The following is a 22,992-nucleotide window of genomic DNA, read 5'->3' as shown; positions in this document are numbered from 1 at the left end:
GCTGGGCTGTTTTCTGTCTTATTTTTCAGTTGAGTGAGTGAGGATACGAAAAGAGTGCGTTCTATGCATTTCCCCCAAATAAGTCCTTCACAAAATGACACCTGTAGTGGGATCCACTCAACCCCAAATGATACACGGCCTTGTAATTTGTCACTCACTCGTGTATCTGAATATACTAATATCTGTTGTTAGACACACCAACTGTTCAGTTTATGTTAATTTATATCTGTGACATTCACTGACATTGGAATCTATGATATTTAGGGCATGTGTTTTTCATTTTAAATTTGAAAACAAATTAGGTTTGGGTTCAATTCCTTCAATTTTTAAAAAAACTGGTCTGTCTCTGAAAGTTTTTAAAATCATTGAGAGCCTGTTTTTCTTCTCTAAAACATTAGCTACAATTTTTTCAAAATGAAGATACTGCTTTGTAATTACAAATTGAGACACACCTGTCTTGATATTTTAAAGCAATGTCAGAGGGTGTAAAGAAGGACATTTTAAAAATCACCTACAATTTTACTCCACTTAATTACTGAAAACTTACTGGAGAACATCTTCCAAATCTTCAGTATCTTGCTCTCTCTCTCTCTCTGACACACACACACATACAATTTCATTCATATATGGTATTGCATTATTTTATTTTAAAGCACTAGTGAGGGGACCTCTGGGTAATGCCTGGATGATCATACACAGAGGACTTACACCATACAAAAAGACTGGGCACTGCAGTACCAGAGAAGATCCTTGAGGTTAGATTTTAAGGAGTGGGGAATTGTGGAGCCCACAGACGCGCACGCAAGGACCAGCAGGAACCGGAAGCCCTGGGTCACCCCCACTCTGCCTCATTTCTGCTTCCAGGATGCCACTGCCTCTGCTTCCAGGAAAGGCAAGGTGGAGGGTGCTTATCGGTGCCTCTGGTTCTAGCTTCCTGTCCTTGCTCCCTCCCCTCTCTTGGAGACTGTGCCTTCAGCAGCACTCTTAATATCTGTTGCAACTTGAAGAACCTCCCTGCCCTGAAACGTGAACCAAGCACACCTTGGTTCCTTCTCCTGGCGGCTCTCTCTGAGACCCAAGGCTGCAGTCCCTCAGTGCTGGTGGTATCGTGTGGGGCTAGCATGGTCACTGATGTTTTTCTGCCCTTCATTGTCTCATCTAGACATCAAGCAGGGAAAATCCAGGGAGATTAAATTCATGGTGACAAGTCCTGGCCAGTTCTGGTAAATGGTCCGGTTAGGGAGGAAGTAGAAACTATTGACTCAAAAGAGTTTCTGGCTGATTTGTGGCTTTGCCTCCACCATCCCGAACCAACCTCTCATCACAGCTTTGTGTGTGGGCCGAGTGCCGGCCTTAACCCCAGGCGTGGAAGAGAAAATGTGAGGTTGTTTAGATACTCATCAGGACCTCACAGGAGCTGAGCCTTATCGGCCAGAATGTGTTCCTCGGACATTCGCACACATCTTACAGAAAACCCTCCTTGTAGAGTTGGTTGTGGTATGTGTTTGATGCTATAAAGCTCATTTTTAATGTGCACACCTGCTCTAGGGGCAATTCATTTGAAAGAGAGAAAGATGCATTAACAGAAACTATCCTGGGATTAAGTGAAAAATGTCTAGCAAAAGAAACAGTCTTTAACAGTGGTCTCTTTCTCTCCCCGCTTATGACTGCTGCAGTTTTACCCCAGTGGTCAGCCATCTTTGTCAACCATACGTTTTTTGGAGGTCGTGTCTAGCATGTGTCACCCTTGTCTACGTTATTTCACATCTGGTTAGGGGGCAGATTTTAAAATGTAGTTTTTTAATGTTACATTTAAGCATGATGAATTATTAGACTACCAGATGTTACTAGTGCTAACTTTGTATTCTTAGACATTAAAATGATTGACATAAACTCTTTGTGCCTTGAAAATGAAACAAATTATAAAAATGTTTAAATGGAACCAATTTCTTTAATTTTTTTTTTTTTTTTTTGGCATTCCCCATTCCCCATTTAGGTTTCAAGAAATAAAATGAATGGTATGGGCTTCTTTTAAAACGGTGAGGACAGGCCCGTCATAGTGGCTCATGTCTGTAATCCCAGCACTTTGGGAGGCCGAGACAGACAGATCATCTGAGGTCAGGAGTTCAAGACCAGCCTGGCCAACATGGTGAAATCCCATCTCTACTAAAAACACAAAAATTAGCCGGGCATGGTGGTGGACGCCTGTAGTCCTAGCTTCTAGGGAGGCTGAGGTGGGAGGATCACTCTAGCCTGGGAGGTGAAGGTTGCAGTGAGTTGAGATCAGGTCATTGTACTGTAGCCTGGGCAACAGAGCGAGACCCTGTATAAAATGAAATGAAATGAAATAAAATAAAATAAAATAAAATAAAATAAAATAGAGCAAGTTTGAACCTGAGATTACGGGCATTTGAATTAGAGATAATCCGTATTTCAGTTGTGAATCACAAAGACATTTTAAAGGAGCCTTAAAGAGGCCTGCAAAGACCTCTTTAAGGTGAACAGTCCTTGTCCAGGTGACTGGCATAGACACCCTGCAGGGTGTTCCACTTTTACGTGGAGTTGTAGGAAAGGGACTGGTTTTGGGTGGTCTTCCCCAGCCCCGCCCCAACTCTGCCTTCAGCTCCGCCCCCAGCCCACACCTCTTGATTCCCCTAAAAACCTACATGTGTGTAAGGAGGTGAGAAATATTCCAGGGCTGTTCTCCTGGACCAAAATCTTCATTACAGTGTATTTTAAAAAACAAAATACATTTGTTCTTCAAGACATACCATACAAAATGTAAACATGAACAAATAGTGAATAAATTATTCTTTTCAGGCTGTGTGGAAGTTTTTCTGGATGGAGAGGATTCCATTCTCAATTCTAGTTGCCCAAGCGGTCTGAAAATTAGTTTATAAAACCCCAAACTTTACCTTTTTTTTTTTTTTTTTAAATTGAGACAGAGTCTCGCTTTGTCGCCCAGGCTGGAGTGCAGTGGCTTGATCTTGGCTCACTGCAACTTCCTCCTCCCAGGTTCAAGCGATTTTCCTGCCTCAGCCTCCCAAGTAGCTGGGATTACAGGGGTGCACCACCACGCTGGGCTAATTTTTTTGTTTTTAGTAGAGACGGGGTTTCTCCGTATTGCCAAGGCTGGTCTCAAACTCCTGAGCTCAGGCGATCCACTTGCCTTGCCTCCAAAAGTGCTGGGATTACAGTTGTGAGCCACCACACCTGGCCTCCAAACTTTCCTTATAAACACAGAATGTCCTAAAGCAGGCTGGAAGGGAACATGAGAGCATCACAAGGTTCTACTTTGTGGATACTGCAGCATACGGAAATGCAATGACAGAATCTGCCCAGAAGAGGACTTTCAGAGACCAGAGGTCTCAATCATTTCCATTCTATAAGTCTACCTCCAGGAATTGAATATATGTTCAAGCCCTTCACCCCCAAGATGGGCGGGCAGATAGACACACACACAGTAGACACACATACTTGTGTACACCAACTTGTGACACCATTGTCACACCCTCTCACATACTCACAAGCACACTCCCACAGACAGACATTCACGCACACCCTCCACCCCCACCCCGCATGCAGGATGAGCTCCGTCCCCTCTCACCCTCCCCCAGTGGTAAGCAATAACTCACTCTTAGTACAACCCGCCCAGCCCTCAAGTTCCCCCTTCCAGTGGTTCATAAGTAGGCTTTGGAAGAATTTTAGATGAATGGCTTTTTAAAAATTTTTTTTGTAATTTTTTTGAGACAGAGTCTCACTCTGTCACCCAGGCTAGAGTGCAGTGACGTGATTTCGGCTCACTGCATCTCTGCACCCTGTCCCCAGTACTCCCCACCGCAAGCTCAAGCCATCCTCCCACCTCAGACTCCCAAGTAACTGGGACCACAGACACACACCATCACGCGTAGCTAATTTTTTTTTTTTTTTTTTTTTGCATTTTTAGTAGAGACAAGGTCTCACCATGTTGCCCAGGCTGGTCTCAAACTCCTCAGCTCAAGCAATCCATGCACCATGGCCTCCCAAAGTGCTGGGATTACAGGCATGAGCAACATGTCCAGCAAGTTTTAAAAAAATTTTTTTACAAGAAAATCTCAACCCTTCTTTTATTTTACAGTTAAGAGAACCAAGATGTCCTTCATTCTAAGCACACATAATTCACAGGGCTGAGGCAGGAGGATTGTTAGAGCCTGGGAGATGGAGTCTGCAGTGAGCTGTGTAGACGGACTCTTGCTCTGTCGCCCAGGCTGGAGTGCAATGATGTAATCTCGGCTCACTGCAACCTCTGCCTCCCAAGTTCAAGCAATTCTCCTGCCTCAGCTTCCCAAGTAGCTGGGATTATAGGCACGCACCACCACGCCAGCTAATTTTGTATTTTTAGTAGAAACGGGGTGGGGTTTCTCATTGTTGACCAGGCTGGTCTCGAACTCTTAACCTGAGGTGATCCCCCCCCCCCCCGCCTCAGTCTCCCAAAGTACTGGGATTACTGGCATGAGCCACTACACCCGGCCCACCTCTGGCATATCTGAATGAACATTACACCTCTCAGTCTCACTCATCTTATCTGGAAAATTGGAACAATATTTCACAATAGTGTAGAAGACGGTGTCTTAGTTCTCTATAAAAGCTGCAAAGCAGCTGGCTGTATACAAATTAATTTTTCTGGAATTCACTCTTCCTATAGGGTAACAGCCCTAAAAAAAGTAATTTGTCAAAGTGGACAGGGTTTGAGTTCACCAGTGTATAAGACCTTGAACCTTCCTCACAGAGGCAGAAGGCAGTTATGCTCTGAATTCCTGGTTCCCTACAACAAAGCAGCACCCTGTGATACTGGTCACTACTCAGCTCTCCCCCTCGGCCGGTCACTGGGGGCTGTCCAGGACTGGTCCAGCTGTCTGTCAGGCACTTTGTGACCTGAACAGCCTCCACAGTGGGCCGACGGCTCTATCCAGGACCCCTCTAGTCTGGCTTGGAGACACTGTTTTCAGTTTTGTGATACTGACTTGAGGCCCTGAGGGGTGGAAACGCAGATCAATCAATGTGGGTGGTCTCCCTAATGGCAAAGCCCTCCGCCCACCCAGGCCAGGCCCTCCTCCTCACCACTAGGTGGCGCTTCCTCCCATTCCCTGAAGCCAGGCAGGCCTTACCGTCACAGATACTAGTTGGATTGACCCCCATGGACTGATGCCCACACAGCCTTGAGACTTCATCCAAACCTAGCCCAGCCCTCTGGGTGTCAGCCCAGGGTGGCCCACGCATCAAAGGGCGGCCTTTCGGGGCCAGAGAAGCCAAGCGTGAAATAACCCTGCTGGTCTCAGCCCGGGCTTCCAGGATGGCCACACCCAAAGGTCAGGCTGTGTTTTCTGATGTGCTAAAGAATGTCTGCAGGAGGGGGAGCTCCTCTATGTCCTGTGGCTTTCTGTTTTGCCATGGAAATACCTTCAAGGACTAGAAGGCCCTTGTCACGCCTAACTTGAACACAACTTGCTGTTGGTACCAGATGGGGTCTGGACACCCGGTACCTCTCACTGGCCAGGTCTTGGTCCTTGGACTACCGTCTAGTCTGTGCCTCAGCTGTTTTGCTGGCTGGGAAAAAGAAAAAAGTGACGATTGTACTGTGATATGTTAGTGACTTTTATCACAATGCAGTGCTCAGCTCCTCTGTTACCAAAGTCTACCTCTTTTCTGGCTCTGTTTTGGATCCTGGAGGGCTGACTTAAACGAATCCTTAGTAAAGGAAAGAACCCAGCAGCCTCTCCTCAAACCAGTAGGCAGCTTCCATACAGCCTCACAAAAAGGTGGCCCAGCAGTGACTTTATCCACATTTTCCTGCTCAGAAAAACAAACCACCATATCTAAAAAAGAGATTGACCTTGGAGTTTCCAGGAACAGAACTTAAAGGAGTGAGAAGGGGTGAGGAAGAGATAGGGAAGGAGGAAGGGAGGGAATGGGAGGAGAGAGACTCCGTGGCAATGGCAGAGGAGATTGTGGCACAGGCCACAGGTGTGTAAGCCCTGTAGACCTTCTGGGAAGCTGTGATTTGCTTTGTGATGAGATTTGTGAATAGGGGGAGGCCAGTGGTCCCCAGACCTGCCTAGACACTGCCCAGACTCCAGCCAGCCCTTTCTTGTCATTTCATGTGTTAAATCATTTAAAATGTTTATAGTAGTATATACTTATCATTTGGATACATTTTCCCCGAAGTGTGGACTGAACTAAGATAAAAGAAAAAACACAAGTTATTTTCCTAAAGTCCTTTGCCTCTTCATTTTTATATATGTCACTGACTGAGCTGCAGAGGCCTGTTTCTGGTGACATGATTCCTTCTTACGATCTTGGGATCTCACACATGTGGAGCCAAGAAACAGAAAATGAGATAGGAAGGTGCCCAGAGTTCTTGGACAGTGCTGAGCAGTAGGACTTGTTTTGCCTCCATTAGTATCTTTCAATGGCTTGTTTTTGCTTTTGTTGTTGTTGTTTTTCAGCTCATAAATGACTTACTGGTCCCAAAAGACAGTATTGTTCAAAAGAAAAACTTCAGGTCATTTGGCGATAGTTCGGGTGCTGGGCAGACCTCTCTGCTGCATACTTTGGCATATTTTCACCAGCTTGGACGAGGGAAAGAATTTGTTGTCTAGAGTACCGTACTGGAACGCATAAAGATTAAAAAGAAGGCAACAAAAATGCTCTTGCTTTTAAAAAATGTGCAATTACAATAAGAAGACAGACTAGTGCCCAGATAGAGACCCAAGGACACGTGTCATGGAAACTAAATGAATAAGCGGGCGAAGTATACACTTAAGAACTTTTGCAAAGTTGCTGAGGCTGAGAGACTGCTACCAGAAATGAAGTGATACGAGTGATCATGTACATTTGCAGAGCACTTGACAGTGTACAAAGCCTACACAAGCACTGTGTCATTCCAGAGGTCACGAGTGTGTATCACTCACTGATGAGGAGGTTGTGATGGCAGCGAGGTGGCTGCCATCTTGCCTGGTGGCCATGCAGGGATCTTATTTGCTTCTTCCTCATGAGTAAAGGGTGTTAGACACCACAAAGACTTTGTTCTGCCAACTTTGGGGCCCTTGCCCCATCTAGAGGGGGCAGAACATTTCAGTTGGAGAACTGGTGGCTTAAAGGATTACTGATGGCAGTAGATGGAGGGGGGAGTGATGACTGGAGGCTCACCTGCCTTGCATCTTTCATCTGAAAACTAAAAACTTGGGCTAGATTGGCGATTTTTTTTTTTTTTGAGATGGAGTCTGGCTCTTTTGCCCAGGCCGGAGTACAATGGCACCATCTCAGCTCACTGCAACCTCCACCTCCCAGGTTCAAGCAATTCTCCTGCCTCAGCCTCCTGAGTAGCTGGGATTACAGGCATCTGCCACCATACTCTGCTAATTTTTTTGTATTTTTAATAGAGACGAGGTTTCACCATGTTGCCCAGGTTGGTCTTGAACTCCTGACCTCAGGTGATCCGCCTGCCTTGGCCTCCCAAAGTGCTGGGATTACAGGCCTGAGCCACCGCACCCAGCAATTGGTGGGTTTTCATTCCTGGCTCCATATGAGAATCCTCAGTGTGGCTGTAAAAACTACCAATACCCACGCCACACTTCAGACCAGCTGAATGGGAACCTCTTGGCTTGGACACTGGTTTTGTTAAACTCTCCCTAAGTGATTCTCAGGGGGAGCAGGATTAACAGCCATTGGCTGGATGCTCTGTAAAGTGATTTCTAGCTCTGTCTAATGTCTGGGGCTGGGTTAAAACAGCATCTGGTGGGGCTGGGCGACGAACAGAAGCGATGGAGAAGGCTGCACCTACCAAGTATTTCTACTCTTGGGGAAGTTGGTTGAGATTAGCTCTGGCACACGTATAAAACCCAGTGTACTGGATTATACAGAGTCCTCTCAAAATTCGTGTCTACCCAAAGCCTCTGAATGTGACCTTATTTGGAAAAAGGGTCTCTGCCGAGGTAATTGGTTAAGTTCAGATGAGGTCATGCTGGATTAAGGTGGGCACTAAGCCCAGTGTGACTCATGTCCTCAAAAGAAGAGAAGACACACACAGAGGAGAAGGCCATGTGAGAATAGAGGATGAGGCTGGAGTGAAGCTGCCACAGCCAAGGAAGGCCAAGGATGGTCAGCAACTGGCAGAAGCTGGGAAAGGCAAAGAAAGATTCTTCCTTCCAGCCTTCGAAGGGAGCATGGCCCTGCCGACACCTGGATTTGAGACTCATGGCTTCCAGAATGGTGAGAGAATAATACACTTCTGTTGTTTTCATCCACCCAGTCTGTGGTATTTTGTTACTGCAGCCACAGGAAACCAAGCCACCTGGTAAGGTTTGGGTCTCAAGACAGCTGAATCACCTCAATGAATGAAAGATGCAATGAAAGATGCTAGAGCTGATAGCACAACTAACATGAGAGGAAAGCTGGGCTGTCAGGAGAGCTGTGTCCTGTTTCCAGGCACAGCAAGGACAGCTGGATTCAGACTGAGGCAAGACCTGAAATGGATGCCCTGTTGGAGAGCATTGGTGATTTACCCCATAGGTAACCATTGGCTCATTTTGTGCTACAGGAAAGGTGAGCAGATGGGAAGTAGCTGAAAGACTTGAGTTTTGGTCTTGCCTCTGTCACTTCTGGCTGTGTGGCTCTGGGAAAAATAGCTCATGTCTCTGGACCTTGGTTCCTCATTTGTCAAATGCAGGAACTAGATGACATAATCTGCTATGCAGTTTCCAGCTATTAAGTTCTAAACGCTGGGCCAGAGAGAGACAGGTTTAGCATCAGTAATAACATGTGAGAATAGTCCCCCAGGCATAGGAATGCATCATGTTCCTTGCAGCTCATGCCCCAGAGCTGATTCTGAGTTCAGACATTGTTAGCCACTTGCTTTAGGGATTTTTGGTGGACATGTTGCTTTCTGGTACAGCTACTCCCAAATTTAGGACATTGATGTAGTCTGTGACTAAATTAGCAATGTCTAATCATTTGATTGTCTAACATCAAAGAAGGATTAATCACCCACAGGATCTAATGAGCTTCTTTTCCTAGAACACGTTCTACATGATCAACAAGACCTTTGATGAACCCAACAGCCAGAGATGTTATGAGCCTTTCCCAGGACCCCCACTACCCACCTCTCATCCATGCAGCAATTTACCAGGCCTGTATGTAAAACAAGCTCTGACCTTGAGGATTCACCTTGAGGGGAAAAGTGGGTACAGAAAACATGGATATGGAGAAAATGTGGATACGTTTCCTCTCTGCAGTTCCTAGGATGTTGCATTAGTTTTCTGTGTCACATAACCACAAACTTAGTGGCTTAACACAACACGTATTTATCATCCCACAGCTTCCATGAGTCAGGAATCTAGGCAAGGAATAGCTGGGACTTCTGCTCAGGGTGTCACTGGCTAAACTCGAGGTCAGCCCAGGGTTGTGATTCTGACCTGAGACTCAGAGACGGCTTCCAAGCTCACTGGCTGCTGATGGAATTCTGCTCTTTGCATTTGTGGGACTGAGGGCCTCAGCTCTGACAGACCACTGCCTTGCCACGCAGCCTTCTCCGTAACATGGCAGTTTGCTTCTTCAAGGCCGATGGGAGAATGTCTCTGCTGCCTCAAATCTTTCCAGCTTTCTCTGTTTCTGACCTCTAGACCTTCTTTCAAAAGGCTCGCATGATTAGGTCAGCCCCTCCCTGGATAGGTAGACTCCATTCTGATGAACTTGAAGTCAACCGATGAAGTTAGGCTGCTAGGGGATAATGTGCCAAAACAAAGTCAACTGATCAGGAACTTCAGTGACGTATGCAAAATCCCTTCTCCTCTGCCCTGGAATGCAGGCTAGTCACAGGAGTGGTATTGCATCGCATTCACAGGTCCTACCCACCCTCGAGCGTGGGAGAGTTATACAGGGCATGAACACCGAGGCGTAGGAATCTTGGGATCATCTTCAGATTATCCTGCTAGAGAAGAGTCTGGGGATTTGTGATAACCCTTCCAGGGGAAGTCGCCCTCATCAATACACAAGCCAGGGCTGAGATCAGCCGGGATAGTAAAACCTCACTTTTCAGGGGGTCCCAGGCCATACCCTAGCATCAGCTGTCTGCTGCACATCTTCTTGGAAAATCTCCTCGAGACACTTTTACTTCTAATCCTTAGGCTCAAACACCTGTGGAGCAGGAAGCAGGACATTTCCGCGAAGTCCTCTTCACTTGAGTCCCAGGTCCCTCTGACAAAGCAGGAGTTTGTTGACCTTCTAGTCCTGGCACCAAATGTACCTGTTTACTCAGCGTTTGCCAGAGGGTGGGGAGAGAGGGTGGAGAAGAAGGAAGGGCTGTTTTGCAGTTGGTCAATGACATGCTTTGTTATAGTTTTTCTTCATGTTGTGCAGGTGGCCAAGTGTCTCGGGTACAAGGTAGACAGATTTCTCCCCCTTGGTCTTCCCTGCATTCAGTCCCCGGCCAGTGGGTCACATTCAGAATAATAATAGGAATAATAAAGGTCACAGTTCCTGCTGTGGTAGGAAAGATTATCTTTAGAAAGAAACAACTAGTCTGGGAGGAGTTACATGGAGTTTAGAGAAACAAAACAGACACCGATTCGCCCTTATTCCCTGAGTTTCATTCCGTGTTATTCATCAATGCCTGTTTGATGGTTTCAAGTCTTGATGCATCTTCTATTGTTCATCTTTTGGCCATGGATACTCTTGGATTATGCATCCAAACCAAGCATAGTTTTTCAAGTCACAAGACTTGTGGGGGTAATGGACTGGGTTTCTCTTACTAGTGTTGCAAGACACTTCAGAGTCATAAGCCTATGGATTTTTGTTTGTTTGTTTGTTTTTATTTGTTTTTTGAGATGGAGTCTTGCTCTGTCACGCAGGCTGGAGTACAGTGGCGCCATCTCAGCTCACTCAACCTCTGCCTCCCAGGTTCAGGCGATTCTCCTGCCTCAGCCTCCTGAGTAGCTGGCATTACAAGCGTGCACCATCATGCCCAGCTAATTTTTGTATTTTTAGTAGAGATGGGGTTTCACCATGTTGGCCAGGCTGGTTTCGAACACCTGGCCTCGAGTGATCCACCCGCCTTGGCCTCCCAAAGTGCTGGGATTAGTTGGTCACTATGACTGGCCAAGCCGATGCATTTTAAATCATGAGGACATGGAAATCGCTGTCAAAGTAAGAATGCTGAGTTGGAGAATGGAGGCAAAAATGTCACTCTGGGTTTGTGTGGACACAAGAACCAAGAGAGGCCTCCTTGTAAAATGAAATGTGCCAGAGCAGACACTACATGGCCGGAGACCTAGTCCTCAGACCTCAGACTTCTTAGTGCTAAATGAGAAATTTGGCCTACACATTGTCTCCAAAGTCTTTTTTTAGCAGTAAAATGCTTTGATTCTATATGACACACAATTCTCCACACAGCCTGTGTAGCTATGTCACGACTTTACAACTTTCATAAGAGCCACCTTCAAATAAGTCATGAACATCTTACAGCAGGAAGAGATGACAGGTGACCGGCTTTCAAGTTTGCGTTGGTTTGCTAATTTTCACCAGAAAATCATCTCCTGAGGACAGAGATATTCAATAATGCAATGTCATTATGTCCTAAAAAAATTAAAAATTTAAAAGTATTATTTACCATTCTAGTTCTTGAGTTTTTATGTTCTGGGAACAAAATGACATTTTTGTTTTGTTTTGAGAGAGATGAAAACAATCAAGGCATTCTGACTTTGTTCTCAGTAGCTATCTCATTAGTAATGTTGAATGCGATAAAAGCAGTTTCCTCGGTAAGAAATGAATATATAGTTTCAACCACAATATGTCTTCACAGATAAAATGATTCCTATCTGTATTAATAAGAACATTTTCTGGGCCTCTCTGTGAATGTGATCTTCACAGAGTAACATGTTCCCACTTTGTCCTGAGGACCAGATCCAAGAAATGTTCTCCACAAGTGCAGGTGAGATTTGACTTGGTTCTGTAAGACATTTCTGGGTAGGAATAATTACTAAACACCGAAATGGCTGAAACGAGGGGGAACGACGTTTCCTCTCAGGAGATCTTGATGAAGCATCGCCTCTCTCAGAGATGTCTTAGATTGGCCCTGTCTGGCAGCCAGAGAACTGGTTAGATCACCTATCAAAGTGTTACCAATGATGTTGATTTTCTGTGAAATAGCTTCTATTCGGTGTTTCTGAGAAGTCTGACAACCCATTTCCATTTTTAAAGAGGATAAGCTTTTCAAACGCAGTGGCACTCACAGGCAAAATTTGAAATGCTACCCTCAGGGATCACCATGTTCGCAATGCCAAGGCAGGGGCCTTTTGCACCTGGAATACTAGGCTTCCCTCTTATGGTGAAGCCCCTGAACTGTTTTCCTGATGGGCTTGATAGTGCAATGGTGATTTGCCACCCCAGGAAATCCAGTTCTTAACCTCTGAGATCACAAGAGCCTTCTCTGTTTGCTCAATGGAGTCTGGCCAGTCCTGGCTCTCTCCCACGCTGTGTGCAAGTTTGGATCTAGAACTCAGAGCCTGATTGTTAGCTAATGCCTGAAACTCATTTTTGTGTCACCATGTAATATCAGGAGAATAGGAGGTCCCAGCTGCCCACTTTTCCTCTCCTCATCCTCAGGCCTTCGGGATACACCATTTATAGGTGTGCATATGTGTTTGACAACATGAAACATGAATTTCAGATCCCCTCTTCATAAGGGGAATGGAGGAGGAAGTTGAAGTGGATGAGAATCCAGGAACAGGGTTTAGCATTGGTGAGAGTGGCAAGATGACTCAGTCTTGGGTTTTTAATCAAGGGATCTTAGTGAAGAACAGCATATCCTTTGTTGGGCAGAATATAAAAATGCAAAACAGAAGCCAGTAGAGATTTAATAAACAGAGCAATCAGTAGGGCTTGGCAGGAAGATGTGCACACAATGGCTGCTTTAATCTTGTGGAGATGAGCTTTGGTGCAATGGTGAGTGTTGGTTTCCATTGACACTGACTTGAGTTGATTCAGGAGTCAATGAAGAACATTTTGGATCAATGTGGACGATTATTCACAAGCAGTAATCCCACAGTGTTCACTGTTTTCCAGGAACTTTTAAAACAATAGAAAGGGTTATTCAGGGATAAAGCATTTTTTCCGTTTTCAAATGCTTTCAGAGGTTGGCTCACCTTATTCGGGTGAGACATATAAGTGTGGTTAGTGTAGGTATTGAGGCTACCAAACAGTTGTAGATGTTTCCTTAAGACCAATCTTACCAGTCTTATTCTTCATCTTTATTTCTCCTACCTCCTGAACTGGGACTCAGAATGACTGGGCAAAGCATTGCGTGGCCTTGGGCAAGTTGTTTGATTTTGCTGACTCTCAACTTACTCACCTGGAAGACACTTTTTCTACCCAGCTCTTGGAACTGTTATGACAATGAACGGGAAAGTGCATAAAAATTGGAAACACTAGGTACAAGCAAAGATTATGTTTTCTCCTGTTTGGGGGCTAGGTTTTTGTATACAATAAGTGTTTCCATCAGAAGCAATTGACCCCAATGCAGAGCCATCAACAGGAGGAGAATTTGCATTTGCACAACTCCTTGAAGGATGAAGAAAGAGGCTTCAGGAGGCAGAGCAGCCTTATGGGCAGAGAGTTCAGTGGAGGAATCAAGTCAGTCTGTTGTGGAGGAGGCCTTGAATAGGCTACTTTTTCTCCTCAAGGCCAACAAGAATCACACCTGTTTTTTTGAGATTGCAAGAGGAAATGGAAGAAAAATTATCTTGACCTTGTCTAAACAACAGTGTCAAGGGGTACTATCTCACTTTTAATGTTCACTGCCTAGCTCTGTCCGAGATACTGTTTGTCCCTGAAAAACCTCCTCAGGAAGAGCCCCTCGACCTGGGAGCCTGGAAGGAGGTTCTCTTTGAGTGCAGTTTGCTTCTGAAGCCATAGCCAAGCACACGGGACCCATTTCCATATCTAGTCTGATTGACTTCTTCTAGTTGAAAATGCATGTGAAGGGCCTTGCAAGGCATAAGCCATATTTCTGCCTTCCTTGCTTTTAGCTGTTCCTCATTGTCTCATCTAGATTGTGAGTCACTGTTAAAAATGACCATAAATCTTTAGAGAAAGCAAAAGGAATTGCAGTTTTTGCCATGAAAAGAGATGGCAAAACCAAAAGTGCCTTTTGCACCAACGTAATATTACAAAGCAGCTGGGATTACATGAGAGAAAACAGGAAAGCAAGGTGTAACACATGTGTTCATTATGTTGATGGTTATCTCGTTAGTCACTAACTTTCTCAATTAATTGAGAAACTTTTTAAAGAACCAGAAGAGAGATGGTCATGACTAAGAGAAAATGTTTAAGACCAAAGAACAGCAACCCTCCTTTTAACTCACTCACTTACTGTTGAGAGCTACACTACTCACCTCCCAGAAACGGCTTTTGTGTCCAGGAGCTCCAGGCCCTGAAGGATGCTGCTTTACTTATGAAACAAGAGTGGCAGACTTCTCATGGGCTGATGTGCCAAGAATGGCTGAGGTTGGGTCTCAGTGGATGGCAGGGCTTGCAGGGAAGGCAGCAGCTGAAACACTGGAAATCTGGCTCAACACAAAAGTGAAGAATGGCTATTACATGAAATGCATCGGGTGTCAGTGTCAAGAATGCCAAGGCCCTAATTTTTATGTTGTCATCTCCTAAAGACAACCATGGGGGCTGGCCTGTCAACATCTCTGTACGTCAATATTCCATATTTGCCCTTTCCCTTTGAGGATATGGAACCAATCCTGGTAATTCTCCCCACTTGAGCATGCCTGAGGACGGATACCTCTTCATATACTCAGTCATGGGTGAAGATTCCATTCTTGAGGGAAACCCATCCTTGGAGATGCCAAAGATCAAGACAAAGGGACAATATTTTGATCTATTTTAGAGGCAGAAGAAGGACACGTTGGCTGTATCTGGTCCCAGGATCATCTCTCTTGGGGCATTGGCCATGGAGCCAACACTGGGTTCTGTGGAGCCTGCAACGTTAGCTTCCTAAAAAAAATCCTTCAGGACTTGGAGCACAGGGACAGCATCTCGACTTAGATCAGGCTCTGAGTCCATACCAGAATCTGGTCTGGCCTCCTGCAAGGGGATCTCCTGCCCCTGTGAATTTCCTGAGTCCTGGCCTCAGTTTTCTCCTCTTTTACTGAGCTTTTTCCTGGCCCATCACTTGGGGCTGATTTCTGTGGGTTCAAGATTTGAAAAGTGGTTGTTGTTCTGACTGGTGCCTTTGCTGCCTAAGATTTCATAAAGATGATAGCACTGCAGATGACAAAGGAAGGGTACTTTAGACCTTTTGTGCTCAGATAACTTTGGAGATAAAGGCGACATTAGCAATCATACCAGACAAATTTCAGCTGAAGAAGCCCAGAGAGCTTAAATTGCTTGCCCTAGGTCCCCCGGCCACATACAGCAATGCTGGAACTAGTATCCAAACCTTGTGATTCATAGTTGACAACAATCCATGCGTGGTTGGGGTTCTCGAAATGTGGTCCTAGGACCGGCAGCATCATGTCATCTGGGAATGCATTAGAAATGCAAATTATTAAGCCCCATCCAGATCTACTGAGTCAGAAGCTCTGCAATCTGTGTTTTAACCAGCCCTCTAGGGAATTCAAATACTTGCTACGGGTTGAGAAACAGTGTTCTGTGCTGTGCTAAATTAAACATTTTGAGGGACAATTCAGTATTTTTTATCATTTGTAGAAGAGTTGAATGCTGAACAATGATTTCTATCCCACTTGATTATTTTATTCATTTCTACACTTAATCTCGAATGCCTATTCCCATATTAGGCACCATATGGATCAGAAGGACATATTGAACAAAGATCCTTCCTTCAAGGAGCTGATAGGAGTCACGACATAGACCAAGGAGGCTTTGATACTGAGAAGTAAAGCAAAATATGACGGAATTTTGGAATGATGCAGACACCAAGGGCGATATGAGTTTGGTAATGCTTTGAGCTATAGAGATGAGGTTGGGAATATCAACAGGAGAAGAGAATTAGCAACCAGGTGGTAGAAATGGGCCTAGTGAGTTGTAGAAAAATAAGGAGATTTGTTAGGTTAGAGGAGAGGCCTTGTGCTCTCTTAGGAGATTTATGAGAAGTTCTGAGACTGAATTTCTCCCTGAATTATGAGGACCCCAAAGGTACTTGCCTCAGTGACTGAAGAGAATGGGTGGTTGGCCATAGATCCACCACTCAGTAATTGACTCTGGAAGCATCTGTCTGGTAGGGACAGCAAGAGGAAATATTTTCAGACTTTACTCTGGTACAAGCCTCAAGCAATTTGTCATGACTCAGGTGGTTGGGAAGCAAGTGTGCTCTCGGAACAGCTTGACATGTCACTCAGCAGCCTCCTGGGGCCAACCTGTTCTTTTAAAGGAAGAGTTTTGTGTTGACTTTGAACTTGGAAGAGTCCAAAAACAGCAAGTGACAACAGAAGGTTGAGTCATGAGTGCATACCGCATCCAGGCCAGCCTTCGCTTCCAAGCACGAAGTAGACCATGGAGTTGGGTTGACATTTTCAGTGTAACCATAAATTCTCTGTGACCCATTTCCACTGCCTGTATCATTTTATAGACCTGTATAGCGGCATGGAAATTAAATTGGTATTCATTATAAGGTGCCACCAGATCCCCAAAGGCCTAGATTGCCCGAGAAAAGCATCTACAGAGCATCCAACTCCAGCGTATTTTATTGTGTTTAAATTTCTGAAACATAATGCACTTGTGATATATGTGACAAATATAGTTATCAGCATTTTTTCTTAATCAGGAAACTTTGTTTTCAACCATGCTGGATAAGAGAGAACTTACTGCAGTTATAACTATGTGTTATTTTTAAAAATAATCCTAGCTAGCATTGAATTACTATGGTTGCAGGCCCTCTACGGCTGCTTCAAATTCATTGTCTGTGTCATGCCCACAATTATCCTCCTACGAAGGAGGCATTATTGTTGTCTCCGCCTTGCAGGTGAGTAAACTGAATCACAAAGAAGACAAATAATATCTTCGAAGCCATGCAGCAAATAAGCTGTGAAGACTGGATTATACATACACTTGTGCACACAAACACATACACACACACACCACTCAGGATCATGGTGGAAGATGGAATAGTATGTTGGAAAAAGGTAAAGATTTCAAGTTAACATCTGGTAATTGACAGACTGAACAAGTAGGAGAAGCCACTTTTAAACCCTAGAATATTGGTTGCCTAATCAATAACACAGAAGCCCTTACTCATAGGTTGATTTTGAAGAATGTGATTTGTTTTTCTAAGACCACCAGAGCGAGCACAAAAGAACCAGCGGGTAGGCAAGTGTAGGAGCAAAACTGCAAGTTTATTCTTGGCCACTTAAGGTGTGGGGAAGAGGTCTGTCGCCTCCAGCAAAGAAGGCCGACAGAGTCCCCCCGGTGGGGCTCTCGGACGGAGTTCCCACAGTCCTGACATCCCGACAGGAGTGGGGCTGTGAGAAGGCCGTGTGGGACGCTGGCTGAGAGCGGCTTTTCTAGGAGTGGGAGGGCAATAGGCGGGGCACGGGCGTGTCGGGGGGGCGTTCCGCAGATGCGACCAGGTAAATCTTGGTCTCTTCGGATTGATGTCACCTGGCGCATGCCCAGTTGGTCTGCACCTTCCCGGGTCGCCGGCTGCATTTTCGCGCGCGCAGGAAAGGTTAGTGAAGAACTCGAAAATGCGCCATCCTGCCTCTGTTCGTCCAAACAGTCCAACCTTTTATTGATAATAGTGATAAGGGGCGCCGTGGTCTGTCTGGCTACTTCCTGCTGTTGCCTATGGTTGGTATTTGGATGTACGGATGAAAAATAAAATAAGGCACAGTATTAGTATAGGAATGAGGAATGGAAGCATTTGTTGGAATATGGGCAAAACCCAGAAGGAAGGTCCCGGCAAGGTTGGGGAGTATGAGATAGTTAAGAAAATTTAGTAAGTTTGAGGCGAGTGGGGGAAAGCCAAACTGATTTCTCGGCCTAGTAAGGAGGTAGGGCATGAGGGTATAATGAGAAACAAGTGCGCAAAGTAGTTGTTGGCCAGGCAGCAATTAAGGAGTGGAGTTTTTCGTGGAGTGGATGGCTTTCCGCTTACTCCTACTACAGAGATATTGGATGGAAGGCTAGGTCCAGAGAAGGACAGCAAAACAGAATAGGTAGCCTCGCTGTTGATTTAAAAATTAATTGTCTTACCCGCTACCAGGAGAGTTACCCGCGGCTTGGCGAGGGTAATGGGGGTCCCCGAGTCTCGGCACATTCAGTTGTCGTCGTCCAGATGTAGGAGCTGGAAGGAGCTCCCAGGATCCTGGGAAAGGGAGTTACGTGGAGACGCAGCACCTGTTCTCAGGGTGGGGCAATCAGACTTCCAGTGCCCTCCCTGCTGGCAAGCAGGGCAGGGGGTTGCTGGTGGACGAGGGTTAGGACATTCACTGGCCTAATGTCCTGATGCCTTGCACTTATAGCAAGGCTGCGTTGGGGCTCGGGGACCCTGCGGACACCTGTTGGCATAGTGTCCTGCCTTGCCGCACTTATAACAGGCTCCTTTCGTGGCCTTGGAGTCTGTGGGGTGTGTGCTCTCTGGTCTGGGGTTACGACTGGGCTGTAAAGCCGCTGCTAGGAGCTGTAACTTCTGTTTGAGGCGAGCCTGCCATCTCCTCTCTGGAATTATAGACCTTAAAGGCTAATTTAACTAGGTCTTGTATTGGTGCCTGAGGACCATCCTCTACCTTTTGAAGTTTTTTACGAATGTCAGGAGCTGATTGAGAAATGAAATAAGACGCCACAATGGTGGCCCCTGTGGGGTAGGCCGGATCTAACCGGGTATATTGGGTTAGAACCTCAGTCAGCCTATTTAAGAATGCGGCTGGATTTTCTTCTGCATTTTGAACTAAATTCCTTTATGTATATCGTAGGATTAGCTGAGAAATCTCCTAAACGCTTCTCAATTTTGGAAAGATCGGCCAATGAAAAAGGGACATGTACTCTGACTACCCCCTCCGCCCCAGCCACCTCTCGCAAAGGTGCTAACACTGTAGGAGGGTGTGGGCAGAGATAGGGGACTCAAGACAGCCAGTTGGGGGCCTTGAAGGAGGCGCGGGACCGAGTGGATTACTAGTAGATAAGGAGGAGGAAGGAGGAGTCTGGATGGGGGGAGGAGGAGGAGTCTGGGCAGGAAGGGAGGGGATGGAGAGAGCGGGGCGAGAAGGAGGAATATAGGGCAGATCGGGACGAGAGCCTAAGGCCCAAAAGCCTTGTATGTAATTAATTGCGGACCACTTGCCTAGCCGCTGGCAGAAATTGCTGACGTCAATCACGCCACAGTGGAAGGGAAAAATTAACCGCTTCCTCCTAAGGTCTTGTTCAAGCTGTAAAGTTTTTTAAATTGGCTAGGAGGCACCCTAAGGGGGTGCTCTTTGGAAATTTGGACTGGGGGTTTCCCGTTTGTTTCCTCTTTACTTACACAATGGACACAATGGAAATGGAAGTGGATCTCTGCCTGGCTTCAAAGCGTCCTTTGGAACCAGCAGAGACAGACTGGAGGCTCATGGAGCCAAAGTGGAGATTACCTTCAGGCAGATGTCTCCGTCCTGAACGGGTCTCCCGAGCCACATGGTGGCCCCCGAGCCACTTGCTGGCCCAAAATGGACCTCAGACCTGCGCAGGATTTCTGGCTGAGGGAGGTAAACAGGAGACAAGGGCACTTACACCAGAGAGGCCATGAGAGTGAGGGAAGCGGGTCCCAGGTCCTGGTCCGTCTGCCGCGTGGGAGCAGGAGGAGGTTCCTCAACCCTTAGAGGCCTGAGGAGGGGTCTCCTCCTGGGTCTTCAGCACCAACTGATTTGTTTTTCTAAGACCACCAGAGCGAGCACAAAAGAACCAGCGGGTAGGCAAGTGTAGGAGCAAAACTGCAAGTTTATTCTTGGCCACTTAAGGTGTGGGGAAGAGGTCTGTGGCCTCCAGCAAAGAAGGCCGACAGAGTCCCCCCGGTGGGGCTCTCCGACAGAGTTCCCACAGTCCCGACATCCCGACAGGAGTGGGGCTGTGAGAAGGCCGCGTGGGACCCTGGCCGAGAGTGGCTTTTCTAGGAGTGGGAGGGCAATAGGCGGGGCACGGGCGTGTCGGGGGCGTTCCGCAGGTGCGACCAGGTAAATCTTGGTCTCTTCGGATTGATGTCACCTGGCGCATGCCCAGTTGGTCTGCACCTTCCCGGGTTGCCGGCTGCATTTTCGCACGCGGGAAAGGTTAGTGAAGAAGAACCCGAAAATGCGCCATCCTGCCTCCGTTCGTCCAAACAGAATAAATGAGATAATATGTTGAAAAGTTTTGTTCTATAAACTAACCTCCCCAACAGCCATATCTAGAAATTGGATTTTTACTGGGAGGTCATGAATATAGGCTATAGGCTCAACCTCAGAATTTTCTGCTCCGACTCCCTTTTCCCAACTCAAATGGGTTGATTATTTTCCTAACCCATCAGTGCTTGGTTGATGATACGTAGTCATCTGTCTGGCCAGGTAACCTGGTAACTCAATTAACCAGCAGTTTGACCTGGAACTTTGTGGAGTGCCAGGTATGGTGATGCAGACTTGGACCTGCTCAGGGCTCTGACAGATGGACACCAGCATCCCTGAAAATAAAGGTGTCTTGTCTTTGGGTCTGTGTATTTTGTTACCTAGTTGCTTCTCTGCTCTGTGGAAGTCACATTTTCCTCTGTTTCTTCAACAGTCCCTGCACCTGGTGGGTCCTGGCCCCGGGGGCATAGCATGGCTTCACATCCTTGCTTTTTCCAGCATCTGGCATCTCAGGAAGCCACTGACTCACCCCCTTGGCCCCATCCCGCCCCTACTGCCCTGCACTCATTGGCTTCTAACTTTTGATGAATTCAGGGAAATAAGGCTTCCTGTGAGCCCATGTTTTTCAAGAGCTCATAGTTTATGCCTGGAATATGTATTTGCACTCCAGCTTTCTAAAATGAGCAGAACTTTGAAAATACCCTTTAGTGGCTCCTATCTGAGTTCCAAATGTCTCCCTGAGTTTGCTTTAGAGACAGAAGGGAGAATTCTTGAATTAACAATGATCTCCCAATGAAATCCCCCTATGGAATTTGAAATGTAGCCATTACGACAAACAGGCTTTTACCTTTTATTGTGGTGAAATACACGTAGCATGAAAGTTACCATTATTGACATTTAGTCCATCCACATGTTGTGCAACCTTCACCACTGCCTGCTTCCAGAACATTTTCATCACCCCTAAAGGAAACTCTGCATCCAATAAACAGTCCCTCTCCATTCCTCCCTCCTCCCGGACTCTGGCAACCACTCATCTGCCTTTTGTCTTTAGAGATTTGCCTATTCTGGATATTTTCATGTAAGGCAGATCGGTTTGTTCATTGAAAATTTTCAACATGCTAGACATTCACATTGCTTCAAAATCTAAAAGTCTAAAAGGGTTTCCTTTCTTTTGCTTCTCCCCCATCGGCCTGGGCTCCCTTGCCACATGATTTCTCTGTTTGTGGAGGCATATGTATTCTAGAATATGTGTATCCCAATACAAACAAATATGACACACGCTCTTATCTACCCCTTTTATTACATGAAAGGTAACATTCTATACACAATATTCTGTACCTTGTTTTTCAGCCACCTTACAAAATGTCCTGAAACTTCTGTCCCCATCAGTACACAGAGAGCTTCCTCATTCCTTTTCATAGCCGCATAGTAGTTGTTTGAATCTAGCATGCTTTATTTAACTAATCCTTTCTTGATGGACATCTAGGTTTGTTTCCAGGTATTTGCCATCACCAGCAAAGCTGCCATGAATTATCTCACACACATGTCATCTTAAAATTGTCTCAGCAGCACAAATTCCCAGAAGATGAATGACTGGGTCAGAGGGCATGTGGATTTGTAGTTTTGTTAATGATCACTCCCTTTCTTTCTGCAGGGGTTGTGCCAATTCACACGCTCACTGGCAGTACACAAGAGTCCCACAGCTTCCACCAAAGACTGTGTTACCCAACTCTATTTTTCTCCTAATCTCAGTGTAATCAAATTCGAATTTCTATTCCTATGTTTAAGAAAGAGGATTTAAGGAATTCTGATTTTGTCTCCTAAAAGGAAAAAAAAAAAAATGCATCTGGCACCTCCGTGTTACCTGTTTACATTTAAGGATAAATGAAAAACGCAGTCATTCCCAGTAATGTCCACAAAATCAGTGACTTGCTGAAGTCTACACACCTTTCCCTACCCAGAAAGAAGCCTCTGTGGGGTGCCTCTGTTTCCCGGGGTACCTCACTTCCCATCCTCCTAGGGACAGACTGTGAGATCCCACCCCTCTACACTCCCCACTGTTGACTCTGTACCCCACAGTCAGCTCCCCTCTGAGTGCCCAGCCTGGGCTCCGGTGGTTTATTTTAAAGCATAATGAGCCCTCTAATTATGGAGATAAAAGCTGCCTGTGATGCAGAGCAGGGCTTGGGTTGAAAGGTCTTTTTTTTGGCTCTCTTTTTTTTTTGTCCAGCACTCCCTTCCAGTCTTTTAAAGCGCTCAGTTCAATCTTGTCTATGAAATGCGCCTCCACTAAGCATCTTCTAGTGCTAGCCTTTCACATTCCATCAGCAACACATTGGCTGTGGACATGCAAATCATGAGAACGAGGTCAGCAGCATACGCCTGCCCACTGCTCCCCAGAGGAAGGAACTCCAGTGTCCGGGATCTGAGGGATCTGTGCTTCCAGCTTGGCAGGCTCTCCCAGCAGAGAGCAACCACCTTTAAACTTCTACTTGTCCCTACTTTCCATCCTTCTCCCTTCTCTTCCCTCCCCACATTGTCCTGGTAGCTTACCATTCCCAACCCTGCTCCCCTCAAGCCCATTAGCTTTCAGGCCATCCAGAGATCGGTTCCTTTCATGGTTCTGCTTTTCCCATTGCCT

General features: G+C 46.0%; 1 long non-coding RNA gene across 1 annotated transcript; it reads right to left on the bottom strand.

Annotated features, from left to right (window-relative positions):
* Positions 1-5,502: 5,502 nt before the first annotated feature.
* On the bottom strand, positions 5,503-21,762 carry LOC105517496. Its single transcript, XR_001002679.1, has 6 exons — positions 21,690-21,762; positions 16,206-16,276; positions 15,482-15,562; positions 14,427-14,597; positions 5,679-5,829; positions 5,503-5,586 (listed from the first exon to the last, which is right to left on the bottom strand). It is a non-coding gene; the product is annotated as an uncharacterized LOC105517496 (long non-coding RNA).
* Positions 21,763-22,992: the final 1,230 nt, after the last annotated feature.

The sequence above is a fragment of the Colobus angolensis genome, unplaced genomic scaffold (genome assembly GCF_000951035.1).
Source record: "Colobus angolensis palliatus isolate OR3802 unplaced genomic scaffold, Cang.pa_1.0 Scaffold300, whole genome shotgun sequence".
In the NCBI taxonomy this organism is placed as follows: domain Eukaryota; kingdom Metazoa; phylum Chordata; class Mammalia; order Primates; family Cercopithecidae; genus Colobus; species Colobus angolensis.
This window is presented reverse-complemented; position numbering and strand designations above follow the sequence as displayed.